The sequence below is a fragment of the Accipiter gentilis genome, chromosome 5 (assembly GCF_929443795.1).
Source record: "Accipiter gentilis chromosome 5, bAccGen1.1, whole genome shotgun sequence".
NCBI classification, from domain to species: domain Eukaryota; kingdom Metazoa; phylum Chordata; class Aves; order Accipitriformes; family Accipitridae; genus Astur; species Astur gentilis.
This window is the reverse complement of record NC_064884.1, coordinates 360704-373608: the sequence shown is the minus strand read 5'-3', so window position 1 is coordinate 373608 and position 12905 is coordinate 360704.

The following is a 12905-nucleotide window of genomic DNA, read 5'->3' as shown; positions in this document are numbered from 1 at the left end:
TTGCCAGACTAAATATCTGCAGCAGTTTAGTGAGGCATCAGTGGGTCTTTGTGGTCTCTTTTCTCAATTTAATCTGTAAAAAACTAAATGCTGCTTTGTTTCATTATCATTTAAGTGTTTTGGCAAAGACTTCAGCTAGATTTTACAGCCTTTCCACCTTTTCCCTCAAATTCCTGTAATCAGGCTCTTTTACAAGCTGGTATCTGATTATTCCTCTATTAGTTTCCCCAAAGCATATCTTCTCAGAAGCAAAAGGTGATTAGAACCACTAATGCTGCTGGATTACCACACCCAGTACAGTCGCCTTTAAAAAGCTCCTGTTTAGCAAATGAGACAAAAGTCCAAAATTGGATGAGGATTTCAATTGTGGAAAAACCTGAGATTATAAAAATGCCTTTAATGTTCTTCTGTTCTTCCTATTTGCTTGAACTAGATCATCTTAGACATGATAACAGGGATGTGCATAGGATGGATATTTCACACCACCAATAAATGGGATGCAAGAGCTTAAAGGAGTTAGAGCAGGCTTTTGCCACCCAGCTACTGGCTGCTAAATACTTCTTAAATTTTGATTTAATGACCAATATAGATTTGCATAGAAAAAAGCAATTGAGGAAGGAAAAAATGCTGAAAATTTAATGTGTGTGGATACCACTACTATAAATAGATGTTTCCCCCATGCACCACAAACATAGGGCAAGCATGGCTGTTTCAGCTGATATTTTAGCATTACTTTTTTACTATCAGCCAGGCTGCTGGTTTTGATCCTCCTTTTCTTTCTTGCCAAGCACTTTCATTTTACACTTTGTAGCAATGAGGTGTTGGTGTAGTATTGCTAACTGAAGCATTCAAGACTCAAGTGTCAGGTGCCTAACATCATGAGTCTTAAACCGATGAGATTAGGAAAGTAATATGTGGGACTTACTCTCTCTCATTGCCTTCTAGCTTTTGAAATTGTTGGCTCTCTTTGGGTTACTTTTTACAAGATCTTCCTTCTCAGCCGTAAGTGTTAAAGGCATCTTTCCCCTTCCTAGCCCCCTTTTAATGAAAGCTGATATTGTCACCGGTTTCCGTGATTTCAGGAACTCTGTTTCATGGCAGACACTGTAAAAAACATTGTTAAACTTGTGGTAAGAACATGGTGGCAGGAAAACTGTTACCAGAGAGTTATATGTCTCTGAGCTGTAAAAGGCATTTATAGATTGTGGTTGAGGGACACAGGGTCAAATATTGTAAGTCTTACCTCATCTGTACTTAGCTGAGTCCCTACCGACTTCGGTGGGAGCTCAGCTGGAGTGAAGAGATGAAGATGTGTCCTACTTAGAAGTTGAGACCCTGTCTTGTTGGCAGGGGTTGTTTTGTTTAGTTGTTATGATTTGGGAAGCGACAAGAGATAAACACTGCTCGGCGAAACAAAGGGAGCTATAACCAGGCCGTGCTCGTTACAGAAGCAAGATATTTAATGATGGGAATTAAACAGAGCAGAAAATAAATTTTTTCTGGTAGTTCAGGTGCTTCTTCCCCACTGCCTTTGCTGCACACGAGTCCGTGAGAAGCATTTAGATGTATTCAATTCAATCTATGATTTTAGGGCAGGATAATTTCTCATCCAGTTTTAGAAAAGAAAGAAACCAATCTTGTGTGGCAGAAAGCAGGTTTACTAAAGCAGGTTCTGATTTCAGCATTTCAGTGGATATAGGATCTTGTCTCAAGCGTTTCTGTCAGGACCCCTTGGGGAAAGTGGGGGGGAAGACGGGAAAAACAAAAAGATACAAAGGCAATTTTAAAAATTACATTTTAAAATGCCTTTTAATGAGCAACTCCGCTAAAAGCACCTGTCATTTACTTCCAAATAAGTTATCTTGAGGGTTTGGTGGATGCTTTACAATGGTTATTTGCGGTAGACCATATTATGTATAGTTCTGAGCACGCACAGTTTCCAACAGAAATCGTATTGAAATTCCTTGTGTAATACAGGTTCCTCACAGGAGCAGTGGATTTGGCCATCTATTCTGCATGGGTGTAAATCATACCATCCAAAACCTCCTGCTCCCTATAGGGACTGAACAAGGTCCCATTTTGTCTCAGCCAGAACTATTCTGACAGCAGACCCTTTGACCAGCCAGACATCACTGTTGGCTACAAATGGTAAGCACTTCCAAAAATCAGACCTTGCAGCTTCTTTGTTGGGTGGAGAAACTGGTCACTTCCAAGCGAACAACAGGAAAAAAAGGGCAGACTCTAATCTTTATTATTTTGCTGTAATTCTGGAGAAATACTGTTAGCTGCAGTCATTCCCAGAACAGAAAGCATCAGGGAAGGCACATTAAATCTTTATTTTTCTAGGCAATTTGATCTATAGTGCAGGGAAGAGTGCTAAATATGCAAAGAATTATTGCAAAGAATTTTAGGAAACATTCCTCTCCTTCTCTGTGTCCTGTGCAAGTCTTGTCTCTAATAACCCCTTTCTGAGACTACTGCACGTGTGTCTGTATTCTGCCATGGAATAGATATATCCTTCTCCGTTTAAGCACAGTGAAAAACTCAGAGTAGAGGGATTTTTGGTCTTGGTTGAGCATACCCAGGGGGGAAAAAAATGCTTTTCTCTGTCTTTTTAGCATCTTAATTTAAAATAAACTGCCTCAAAACTATGATGCTGTAAAACAAAGGAAGAAGAAAAGTTCTTAAAGGAAATGCTCTTAAACATAAGGATATGAGATAATGAAACGGGCTACTGGGATAAGCATATTTATTGGGTTTGTTATGTATCAAATGTAACAAAAGTAAAGTGTCTGAAGAACTCCATGTGTGGTTCCTTCACACTCTTTGATCACACAATTCCCCCTTTAATTCAGATGCAGTAGAGCTTAAGTGGCTTCATTGATGTGTTAAGTGTGGAATGATTTCTGTATAAAATAAAAAAAAAAAAAAAAAAGGACCTCATTATGTGTCCAGAAAAGCCTTGTGTGCACTTGTTTATTGAGACAGGAAGTCGGTTTCCCACACCGAACAACAGTGCCGAAACACTGAAAAAATTGTGTAGGGAAGAAAAGTAAAGGAAACTTAATTTTCTACCTGGCAGAAATCGGCCTCCGGAGGAAGAAGTAGACAATGAGATTGGGCTTAAACTGAATAATAGAGCCTGATTGATTTTAGGAAAATGCTCCACACCATTTATATAGGGGGTTCATGTGCTGCTTTTGTTAGTAAAATGCGAGGCTTTGGTACAAGCGTCTTTGTAGTCGGCCTGCTGCTTAAGTATTGCTTCCACTATTGCATTGCCCAGAGGAGAAAACACCCAGAAGAATGGCTGTCAGGTAGAAACGCAGCATTTAAATATATATTAAAAATAAAAGAACGGCAGACTACTTTTAGGTCACTTCTTACCGGTTAATCACTGACAGAAATCTATGTGAGGCCTTTTTGAACAAAGACTTGGATGCTGCAGTGGTGTAAATCAGGATAGTTTCTTTTATCCGAGACAAAGGAGCTACTCGCCGCTCACGCACCTGGCACTCAGGGCCAGCCTTCTCACACAGCAGCACAGCAAAAAATACCGTTTCTGTAAGACCTGAATTTTAATATTAAAAACAAGACAAAAAAAATCAGACGGGAAGGTTTTTAGGCTGATAGTTAATATGTATCTACTAATGCCTAGGAATCTTACCATGATTAATAGCAGGCTCCAGTATTCTGATGTATCTCAGTCTCCTATTTGGTCAGTGAGCGTTATGGGCTGGAAGTGAAATATCGAGGACGGGCATTGATGGGTGTTTTCAGAAGCAGCTGTAAGTCCCCAGAAAGGTCAGAAGTGCAGCGGGCCCAGTGCTGTGGGCTCAGAGCCCAGAGTTTTAATTGGAGGAAACAAACCCAAGGTCTGAGGAGCAAGACCGGCACAATGAAATCAAGTGACTTGCCAAAGGTCATGTAATTCGTTGGTAGCAGAGACCAGAATAAATATCAGAATTTGCAGGTTCTGTATTTTGCTGCAATTTCGTATTTCCTGGCTTTTCTCTTGTTTTATCCAGCAAATAATCATGTCGTCTACCTCTGCCACAGTAGTGTGCTTTTGTGCTCAGCGCTGAGGTCTCTTTTCACTTTGGAAGCTTGTAAAAATGTGTGGTTTCCTAGACTCTGGTGCCAAAACCAAGGCTATTCAAAACAAACACACACAAAAGCCCTCCAAAATGCAGGCTGGGCCTTTGTAAATATTACCCTGAGGTGGATTTGTGCAAAATGGTCACAGGGAAAAGACTCCCCCCTTCCTTTCACCCCGAACTGGTAGGTTTGCAGGATCTCAGTGACAACCATCGTCAGAGCTTCTCTGTAGCTGTGACCCTCCTGGGGTGAGAAGCGCTGCAGAGCACTTGTTCCTTTTACCTGAATGCCAAACCTCCCTCACTAATACATGTACTTATATGTAATAAGGAGGAATCTGAACTTAAGTATTTTTACCCGCCTCTCTTTAATCTTTGTAAGGCAAGACTTGGAGAGAAACTGCACGTTTTCCTGACACGCGTGCGCTTTCCCACTGACACGCGTAGCTCCCCCTTCCACAACACTGCTCTCCTGAGCCTTTTCCAGCCCATATAAAACTCTTCTTCCTTTCAGCACCATCTCCCCACACCCAGCACATTCCTTTCATGTGCACAGACCGATGGCCTTATCTCTCACTCTCGCCCTAATTATGAAATGTGTGGTATGTTGCTGCTCCATGAGAACAGAGCGTGCTGCAACTGGGCAGAAGTTAAAGGACTCTTATTGCTCTTCAGGCAAGCCAGGTTCAGGGTTAACTGGCAGTCCTCGGTTGGTTGTTGGTTTTTTCTTTTTAATTTCTCTTTCCTTGAGAACAACAACAAAGAAAAGATAATTGAAACGATCACTAAACGCATAAGCTGTGTCTTGCTTATGAGGATGGCTTAAAGAAGGTTGTTTGCACTGAGCTAACCTTTCTGGCACTGAATACGGGTCTGAAGCATTTGTACATTTGTTTGTCACACCTGACAGACACTGAGACGGTACAGAGGATTTGGATGCTGAGCTCCTGAGCTCGACCTGGGGCTCCGGCTGTTTCGGTCTTGCTGCATCTTGCCGTCAGCACAGACATTTCTCTCTGTTCTTGAGAGCTGCAGGACCTCAGTACGTAGCAGGAGGCTTTCTGTGTCTGGCAGGCATGTGGTCCTTAAAATGCAACTGTCAGACACTTTGCAGTGGGATTTTCAAAGCGGATGACTACTGGCTTATGTCTGCTTCCACCGGAATTGTCTGCAGCAGCAAGACAGCTAGGCCAAGATACGAATGCCTTTGAAAATCCCACCGTGAAATGCTGTGTATCTGAGAGCTACATCTGAATGTTGCAGACCCCCCCTCTTCCCCAATTATTTAAAAACATAAGCTATACTGCGTTAGCCTGGTCATCCGTTCAAAAAGAGGAACATATTCGTGACCTGCCATCAATTCCTGCATCTCCTGACCCTCCCCCTATCCCCACTTTGTCAGCCCTTAGTGAACCAAAAACTGGCTTTTCTGATTTGAATCATGATTCAGCCTGATGCGATTTGAAATGCCTGAATTCTTAACCCCCTGCATGATGGGATTTTATCTAATGGAAATGCCAGCAGCCTTTAAGTCAGGCATGGCAGCGTCTTGCCAGCCGCTATACCCAGCATGCTAAATAAATGATAAATATTGTTGCACATATGTTACATCTGTCAAAAGTCTCAACATCACGCAATCATCATGTGGCCTTTATAAGGTGATGAAAGGAGCAAAAACAACAACAAACCCCAGTGCAAACATCAGATAGGCATTAGACATTCTCTGCCAGTGCAAATAAAATTTCCTGTTAGTGAAGTGCGCTTGTAAGGAAGGGGGATATCTTTTATTAGGTAAGGTAAAGAACTGAAAACAGTGGACATGCTGTGGATTCAGAGTTTCTCCATCAGGTCAAGTAGCTCCCAGCTCCCCTGTGTCCTTATTCTGCAGTGGGTAGAGTGCTGTTACTATTTTCATCCAGGAGGTCCCAGGTGCTGCTTTTAAACGCCCTGTTCAGGTGTGGGAGGAGAAGTGAAGGTAAATAAAGAAAACTCTTAAAGATGTTAAGTACCGATGTTACTTCTAAACGTCAGATGTGTGGTCCCATGTCACACCGAAACATTTCAGTCTGCTGAAGGTTGGCATATACTGTTTTACTCTTCCCCAAGGCCGGATTTTTTAGTATCTCTTGCTCTAGAAGGGCCATTTGGCCAGTCACAGAGAGCATTAAGGCAAGACTGCGCTTAGTCTTAATGCCACCGTTCAAGAACGTGCAAATTCCTTGCCTATCTGAGGTTTGTCAGGGTTACCTCGAAGGGCACCCCACTTCTGCAAAGGCCCCGTCCTGCCTGCGGGAGGGAGATAGCAGGCAGAGGCTGAGCAGAGGGAGGAGAAGGCTGTCGGTATGCTGAGCCACGGTTCTGCTCCTCTGCACCAGCTGCACGCCGGGGAGGAAGGATGCTGAAGTGCTAATGCATCTTCCTTCCCTCCAGCAGAAATGAGTCGCTGCAGAGGAGCAGATCCTCAGAGGAGTGTTTCAGAGGCAGGGTCCCTCCTGAGGGGAGGAGTGGAGGGGAGGTGGAGCTGCTCCACCTCTTGCCCAAGGCTCTGCCTAAGGGCAAAATCTCAGCCCAAGAAGCATATTCCTCTCTCTCTTTCCCTCCTTAAAAATAAGGGTCACAGTGGCATTTACCTTGAAGTCTATTAAAAAACATTGAACTCCCAGAGTGTGGCATGTGTGTTTCCTATTAAGAAGGCAGTTCCAGACTAATAACCATTTTTAATGGCTGTTGTTGTGCTTTGCACTAAACGATATCAGCTATTATTACATGAGAAAGGCAAAGAAGCCTGGAAAATTAAATGAAATCCTTCTGTGGAAATTTCAAAGGGGATCAAAGATGCTCCCCAGCTTTTGCGTGAGCCCAGGTAGAACATTTCCTAGTTCCAATGTAAGGTAGGGAACCCCTGGAAAAGTGCTTCTGCAGAAAGTGGGTATAATTTTCCCTTTCCTTCTTTGCCTTAAATCAAGTAACTGTTGGAAGTCAGAGAATTTACTTAACACAAATGGGAAATGAATCGGGTCTGCCAAGGCTTAGGAAGGTCAGTGCAACTGCGTGGACACTGGCAGAGGGCAGGAGGAACGGTGTTTGTTCAATCCCTTGAGCAGGAGTGCACACACAGGAAAATCCCAGCCAACCTAACCGGCTTGAAGTATCCTTCTAACATTGGATATGACACATACATCATCCCTCATTGATAGAGAATGGTGTTCGTTGTGACTTACAATCAGAATGTACTGACATCTAATTTCCTCTGTGTTTGCTCCTCCATTCTTGTTGTGCAGATGCTTGCAGGAGTGAGTGGATGTGGCAGGTCTTGTAGCCTGTGGCTCTGACACCCGTGCACTCTCGTGTAGCGCGGAGCAGCCGAGCGGTGGTTTCCCAGCTGAGCCTGGGATAAAGCGTAAAGCTGAGGTCCCTGTTGATGAGGCTTCTGTCACTCGGAGGTAACCCAGTGTTAGAGCCCAGGGCAGAACTTGAACTAATAAACTCTGCTGGGCATGTCTGCATCTGAGCTAATTGTCTAGACTCACTGCTGCTCCACAGAGGAAATAAATGCTACTTGCAGGATGTGATTCATGTTATCCTAAAGTGCTTGTACAAAATAGGTCAGATGAGTTGTACCCTAAATATGGCTGTTTCTCTCCTTTGGCTGTAGTAGCAACCAAGGATGACTAGGTCTAAAGGAAAGAACTTACCTTCAGAAACAAGACAAGAGGGAGAGCCAGGGACAGGTTTGTTGACGTTCACAATGTGTTTCGAATTAGTTGTAGGCTATGACTGCAAGTCGAGAAAAATTCAAACCAGCCTGATGGTATTGAAGCAAGTCAAATTTGGTTGAGGCCGAATGGTTTGTAATTTAGTTTAAGACCATGACTGTGAGTATTAAAAATCCCAAACAGTGGGTCTTGCTGGCAAGTTGAGCGTCTACTAATAACACCGCAGTGAAAGCAGAGGGTTTTATCCTCAGGGCTCAGTCCTCCCAGGTTTTGAGCTCCCCATATCTCCCACTACTTCCAGGTGGAAGGTGCCCAGCACTTCACAGGATCTCACGCTACGGATGGGCTGCACACTCACAGGGATAAATCATCTTTGTCCCATTAACTTCAATGGAGTTACCTCCATGTAGACTACATGCAAAAGTACTCCTGGTATCTACAGAGAAACTCTAAGTCGGGGTGATCCATTTTGATTATTCTATTAAAAGGATGCAGCCTGCTTTCCAAATGCACAGAAATCTAACTAACGTAGTTGCTCTAATTAGCCCCTGCTGAAATTTCTACCATGCTATTAAAATACGTTATGCTCAAATGCAATGAAGTGCTTGTAAATCAAGTGAGATTAAAAATCCCTTTGGCTGCAGAGATGTGTTTATCATAAAGACTTTAACATCCTGAATTTTGAAAAATGCTGTACACTGCTAAAGGAGTCAGGGTTCACAGGGAGGAGCTGTCTCTTTTATTGGATCGTCTCTCATGGAGCTGAAGGAAAAAAAAACCCAAACAACCAAACAAATTTTCAGGCATGCAGACCCTTTCACTGGACCAATGCAGGACTGAACACATATGAAATCACACAGGAATGAAACGTTTACTGTAAACCCAGTTTGGGGGTGAAATGAGTCCAGTTGTCTGTGTGATTTCATTGCAGAGGTTTGGATCTGGCTTCACTCGTCCTGTGCCCACTACTGCTTTCCTTTCAGAAACCTTCAGCTGTGAGAACCATGCCTGTCCACACTGAGTTTTATTGTGACATCCCTTCAGATACTGCTATCGTACGCTCCTTTTTTTAGCACAAGATATGTAAAAGTTTGGTTGTTTAGGCAGAAGGTGTGTGGTGTTCAGTGCACGTTCAGAACCTTCTCTCTGGATTTCATTTCCCAGTTCAGGGTTGGGTTTGAATTAACCTAGATCTGAAAGGGAACTTCACAGTTTCTTGAAAAAGTTTCTTTAAAAGTTTCTTAAAAAGAGTTTCTTAAAAACGAAAACAGTACTTCTAAGTACTGTTAAGTTTCCATTTGACTAAGGAAGGGAGCTAGACTCTCATGTAATAAAAATTACTTTAGGTCCTTTAAGGCTATTTCAGCAAGACTGGGGTGTGTCAGGTGAAAGCCTAATCCTAAAATTTATGCAGTCTTTGCTCCTCGTTTCTTAAGCTTATATGACTTTTTTTTTTTTTTTCCTTTTCTTTTGGATCTGTTGGTTAGATCCCTTTTGGGTACACACCCTCTCACGCTCTGCTCTCTCCTCCCCTTCTATGTAAAGAACATGGAGAAAATGGACCCAATATATCTGAAATGTGTGAGGAGGTGGTAAGATTTATGCTCGGTCCAGTTTCACAGAGGTTAATTGCCTTGCTGAAAATCAGTTAGGGAAGGCTGTGGCTAATCTTCAACCAAATCTCCCTTTCCAACATCACAGGAGAGCAAACTGGTTATTTTAAGAAGTTGTTACTTATGTTTATTCTAGCCAAATACTTGCATCCCTCCTCTCCGACTTTGCTGTGGTGGCTGCGAGCGTTGCTATGTTGCTGAAGAGCCTTCCTCTTTACAACAGTTGTGCAGAAACCACTTTCCTCTGTCATTCCTTTTCGGCAGCAGCAATTTGTTATTTGCCAGAAATAGCTGCAGCTTAGCACCTGTTGTGCAGCCCGAGAGGCTATCATCTGGCGCTACACAAACAGAACTTATGTTTGCAGGACTGGACCAGGATCGTCTCGGTTTTTCGATAGAATTCTCCTTCTGTTTTACCAGACAAATAATCTGTTGCGACTCTTATTGCTTCTTATCTTTTGCAGCTTGGACCGGTTCCATGCACCATTTTGTTCTCAAAGATGCCTAAGCTGATTCTTCAGCGCTAGCCAAAACAAATGAGAGTCTTGGCTGGCGGCATGGTAGCAGCAGCTGGTTTCACTATGGCTCCCTACACCTAACACTGGGGCAGCTTTGACTTAGATAAAGATCCTTTTCCCTCATTAGGGGACTGGGAAGCACTGGGGAGCAGGCAGGAGGGAAATGAAGTCCTGGAAAGCTGTTCAGCTGATCCTGTTTTTAGCGGAACAGTGGAAGTCTGTATTAGAGATGTTCCTTTATTGTAAGTTGTCCCAAGGCATCTGTCATGACAGCCTCTCGAGAAAGAGCAGGGTTGAATGGATAGGGCAGAGGACTGGGAACTGAGACACCCAGGATCTGTCCCAGACACTCACCTGCTGTGTGACTTTGAGTTTTCCCTGCCTTGCCTTGCCGTCCCCATTCAGGCTGCCAGAACTTCACAGCTGGAGCTGGCTTCTGTTACGTGTCTGTACAAACTAACATAAAAGGCGCCTGGTCCCAGCTGGGCCCTATAAGTGTTAGTGCAATGCAAATAGCAATATATATTGTCCAATTTATCAGTCCTGGTAGATACAGTAGATAGTACAGCATCCCCAGGAGATTTTTAATGCCTACAGTGAACACAATTTGAATCAGAAAAACAAAGAGAAGGTGTAGAAGAGACGTGGTGATTAATGAATAAAGAGTGCAGCAAAAGACAAGGTCCAGCAAGTTTCTGAACTTCTGAAAAGTTCAGATCTAGACTCTGCCTGGATCTGAGCTTTCTGATTCAGTACTACCAGTCACTACTACAGAGGTGCGAAGCAATTAACAGGAGCTGAGGTAAGTTCTCAACTTCTGTTCTGCAGATTGAAACCCTCTTTTCCATGCTGCATGTGTCCCTTCACCTGGACTGGAACGGTTAGGAAAAAGGGGGGCCTTTCAATTGGGAAGGCCACAGTAAGCCAGACAGGTTTTGGGACTGCCTATACCTTTGGGCAGGTTCCCTGGTCTCTCACTGATTCCCCTTAGTGCCCCATCTGTAATAACAACATTTTCCTACAGCTTCTGTAGGGCTGTTGTGGGATAAAGATAATAAGACTAGCAAGGCGTTTGGCTGTATAGAGACTGTGAAATTTTGATGGATAGATAGATAGATGGATGGATAGATGGATATGTTCCCTTTGCAATATGGGAAGGCCAAGCCGGTCGAAAACTTCTAGACACACTGTCTCTTCTGAGCCAAAAGAACATTATGTCACTGTGAAAATGCCACGCATTTTATTTTAAAAGGACATTATGGCAAGGCTATAATCAGATCTCTTAGTGCCTTAGACAGCTTCAGAACCTGATTCAATAAAAACATGGCTGGACTCCAGCATTATGAGGAGAAGCAGGCTATCTGTGGGGACTTATCTCTGCCTGTAAAACCCCTATTTTGGAGCGCTTTGGAGTCCAGGCTTCTCTTGTTTGCTCGCTATTGAACAGGGATTTTGTGACGGGGACACCAAAAAATATAGCAACGTGATATGATATGATGTTTGGGTGGGGAAAGCTAATTGATTTGACAGTTAATCAAAAACTACTAAGGGAAAATCAATATAGAGTAAAACAATCTAGTCTTCTGTTCTATATCGTATTCCCAGTGGCATTGTTGATTGTATAGCATCAATGTCATCTATTTTAGATGGAAATGTTACCAACTATAATGCCACTGTTGATGTTTCAAAACGATTCTAATCTCATTTCAATAATAGCTTCTGTCTCTCTTAGTGACACACATGCCATAACATTCTTGGCTAAATTGACAGCACTAATAACACTCTTGGTTTTTATATTATTCGGACCACTGTCTGCATTCTTGAGCATTCACAGTATTGCACAGTACAAAGGGCCTGCATATCCCTCAAAAGCTTCAGGTAAATGAGGGCCGGTAGCGTTCTCACAGACTGCCTGGACATTGCCAATGCTGTGCTGGCACTTTGAGAGTCAGCTCCTTGGTTAAGAGGGATTTGGGGGCCAAATGGAGGCCCCCAAGCTTGAAATGTTTGCCTGGAGGCAATTTGCTCAAGGTCACAGAGAGTAGTTCAGGAAGGGCAAGGTTAGGACCAAGATGATGGCCAGTTTTGTGGTTTAACTGCCGGACTATGTATGTCCTCCCCAAGTCTTGAGTCTTTAAAAGTGAACTAAAAAAATCCCATAGGGAAATTCCTTGCTGGTTTTCTGGAAACTCTTCCTTCGCATCAAACCCTGACATACCAAACTCAAAGCCTCTTGTGTGGTTTTGTGGCATATTTTGTTTTCATCCTGCTTGCAATCCAGAAATGAAAAATAAATGTGACAACAGCCCAGATGCTGCAATGATGGGCAAAGGGTGAGATGGACACCTCATGATGAATCAGGTTCTCCAGACAAAGCAGGGATTTTTCAGTTCCTGGATGTCTCATTCAGATTAAATTCAGAGTACAGCTCATAGTCCTTTCTTGGATGGACCAAGTGATGATTTGACTTCAAAATTTAAGGAGGTCTCTAGAACTTTTTGTGGGGAAAAATCTGGTCTCTTAGCATGTTGACTGCCTTCCCCCAACATTCTCCTGTGTTGGGTTGAGCAATAAATGGACTGACCAGGCAAAACACTTAAGCAGATGCTTAGCTACACACCTACTTTCAACTCTGCTGACCACGGCTCAGGCTTAAATTTTAGCAAATAGAAAAGTCTCTTTGGAGTCAATGGACTTTAAGTCTGTGCTGAATTCTAAGCATGGACTTTGCCAGAGCCCTGCACTTGAACCTGTACAGTACGTAATTGGGAACACAGAAACAAAATCTTTCAAATATATCCTTCATTTAAAACAGCTTTCCTCTTCAATTATCAGCTGTGGATTTAAGTAGGATGAAAATTCAGTCTTTTCTTTCTGATTTTATCTTTTCTCTTCTCCTGTCTTTTGCAGGGGAATTTTCCCTTTATTAACTTTTTGAGCATAAAATGCAGAAAATAAATG